The sequence below is a fragment of the Rissa tridactyla genome, unplaced genomic scaffold (assembly GCF_028500815.1).
Source record: "Rissa tridactyla isolate bRisTri1 unplaced genomic scaffold, bRisTri1.patW.cur.20221130 scaffold_81, whole genome shotgun sequence".
Classification (NCBI taxonomy): Eukaryota; Metazoa; Chordata; class Aves; order Charadriiformes; family Laridae; genus Rissa; species Rissa tridactyla.
In genome coordinates, this window is record NW_026530008.1 from 237,501 (window position 1) to 240,000 (window position 2,500).

Below are 2,500 nucleotides of genomic sequence, written 5' to 3' on the forward strand. Positions count from 1 at the left end.
GGGAAGCGGAGCTGTCGGGCGCGGGGCGCGGCGGCGCGTCCCCAGCCTCCTCCCGCCGGCCCGTCTCGCCCGAGAAGAAGCGGGGAGCGCGCGGCGGCGGCGGCGCCGACGACGACGGCGCCGCGTGTGCGAGCGGCGAGAGAGACGGGAGCTGTCCTTCGGGGTCGGGGGAGGCGTCTCCCCCGACCCTCCCCGCACCCCGTGCCCGGGGCTGTGTCGGTGTGAATGTCACAGTTCCCTTCTCGCACGGACGTTCGGTAGGGCTGCCGGGTAAGCCCGCGGAGGGCTCCGGGCGTTCCGGGTACGGCGCGCCGAGCGGCGCGGCGGCGTCCCCCGCCCCCCGTCCCTCTCCTGCCTGGGGAGCCGGGAAGGGGGCTCCGCCGCCGCGCTCGCCCTCGGCGGGCGAGGCTCGGCAAGCCGGGTGGCGTCCTGCTTTCCCAGCGGGCGGCCCGAGCCACGGCTCTCCTCCCGGGCGCAGCGCCGGGCCAGAGGGAAACCCCGGGCCCCGGGGCCGGAGGACGTGGTTGTGGCGGCGGACGTCGGGCGCGGCCCCCGCGGGCGGACGCTCCCCCGAAGGTGGCAGTGGGGGAGGCACCCCCGCGGGGCCTAAAGTTCGTTTCCCTCGCCCCAGGGCCAGGTACCTAGCGTCCGCGCTCTCGCGGTCCCTTCCCTCGGCGCGTCTCTCGGCGCGTCTCCGGGGGTCGAAGGGCCGCGGGGGCCGGGCGGGGGTTTAAAGACTCGGGCGGCTCGGCGTCGCCCGGGGGGCCGGCCGGCCGGCGGCGGCGGCCGGGAGTTCTCTCTCGCGGTGAGAGAGCCTCTCCCGGACGGCCGTCGCCTGCGACCGCGTCCCGCGGGCGGCCCGTGCCGGGGAGGGGCACCCCTGCCCCCCCCTCTCCGCGGCCCGGTCTCGGCGGAGAGACCGCGGCGCGAGCGGTCGGCCGTGTCCGACCTGCCCGCCTCGGAACGGGCGACCCCGGCGAGGAGCGCGGGCTCCCCGCCGGGGCTCGCGGCGGGTCCCCGCAAGGGGGGGACCCGCCGCCGGGCGGCCCTACGCCCTCCCCCCGCACTCCCTGTGCGCGGGGGGGGGCGGGAAGGGACGCCGCGCCTCCGTCGCAGCGGCTGCGTCGCGCTGCGGCGCCGCTCCTCCCTCCCCCGTCCGGGCGAGCGCTCGGCGTTCTCCCGCCGCTAAGCGCCGGCGAGGGCGGCACCCCGTTGCCCGAGCGGCGGCGTCGCCGCTCGGTCTAGCCGGACGGAGCCCCCCGCCGCCGAGGCCGTCCCGGCCCCGGGCCCCGCCTAGCCGCTTCGCCTCCCCGTCTTCGCCTTCCCGGCCGAGCCGTGCAGGCGGTCGGGGCAAGCGGGGGCGTCCCACTCCCGGTCTCCGCGTGGAAACGGGGAGAGCGGGAGCCGCCCCCGCCTCAGGCGGCCGTCCGCCTTCCGCTCGGCGCGTGCCCGCGGAAGGAGACGGGAAGCGGCGGCGGCGGCGGTGCCGTGGCGGGCGGCCGCCGCGCGGCGGGCCGCCGTCCGGCGGGCCGCGGGCGTCGTGCGTCGCCGGCTCGGGGCGCGTCCGCGTCCGCCCGCGGCGGCGCGGAGCCGCCGAGGTGCCGTCGGGACGGGACCCCGGGGAGGAGTTAGGCTGCCCGTAGCGCGGCGGAGCGGCGCGCGCGGAGGCGCGCGCGCGGGGTAGCCGTCGGGGCCCCCCGCGCCGCCCGCTCGAGGCGGACAGGCGGAGCGGCCGGGCGCGCCGCCGCCTCCGTGCGGAGGCCGGACCGAGCCCGGGCGCCTGGGCCGCCCCCGAAGCGAGCGAGGCGCTTGCCGTCGCCTTCGGCCGGTGGGGAGCGCGGGCTCCCAGGCCCTCGTCGCCGCTCGGGGCGTTTCCTTCCTTCCTTTCTGGCCCTCCTTGGGCGTGCTCGTACGGTCAGTCGAGGCGAGGCCCCTCCGTCTCGCCCCCGTCGCGCCGCGCTCCGCCGTTCTTTCCCCTCCCGCCCCGCGCGGGGATGCGAGGGGAGGAAGGGGGGGCCGGCCGGCGGGGCAGGCGGTTGGGCCGTCCTCCGAGAGGGGCCGCTCCTGGCGAGCGTTCCCGGCCCTCCCGCGCGCGCGGGGCGGTGCCGAAAGACGAGACAACTCTTAGCGGTGGATCACTCGGCTCGTGCGTCGATGAAGAACGCAGCTAGCTGCGAGAATTAATGTGAATTGCAGGACACATTGATCATCGACACTTCGAACGCACTTGCGGCCCCGGGTTCCTCCCGGGGCTACGCCTGTCTGAGCGTCGCTTTGCGATCAATCGCCGGCTCGGCCGCCGCCCCTTGGCCGGGCGACGGCCGCACGAGCGGCGCGGCTGGGGTGCCTCGCAGGCCCCTCCCGAGGGCCTTCGTCCCCCTAAGTGCAGACTCGGGGAGCGCTCCGAAGCTCCCCGCTCCCGGAGCGCCCGCTCTGCGGAGCTCGTCTCGCCGGTGGTTGGCCGGGGCTCGCCGAGTCCGGTCGGGCCCGGCGCGGCGGT

At 79.0% G+C, this 2,500-nt stretch overlaps 1 non-coding gene across 1 annotated transcript; it reads left to right on the plus strand.

Moving 5' to 3' along the window:
- The first annotated feature begins 2,119 nt into the window (after nucleotides 1-2,119).
- LOC128904020 (5.8S ribosomal RNA) lies at nucleotides 2,120-2,272 on the plus strand. The gene has a single exon (XR_008464365.1). It is a non-coding gene; the product is annotated as a 5.8S ribosomal RNA (ribosomal RNA).
- The last annotated feature ends 228 nt before the right edge of the window (nucleotides 2,273-2,500 follow it).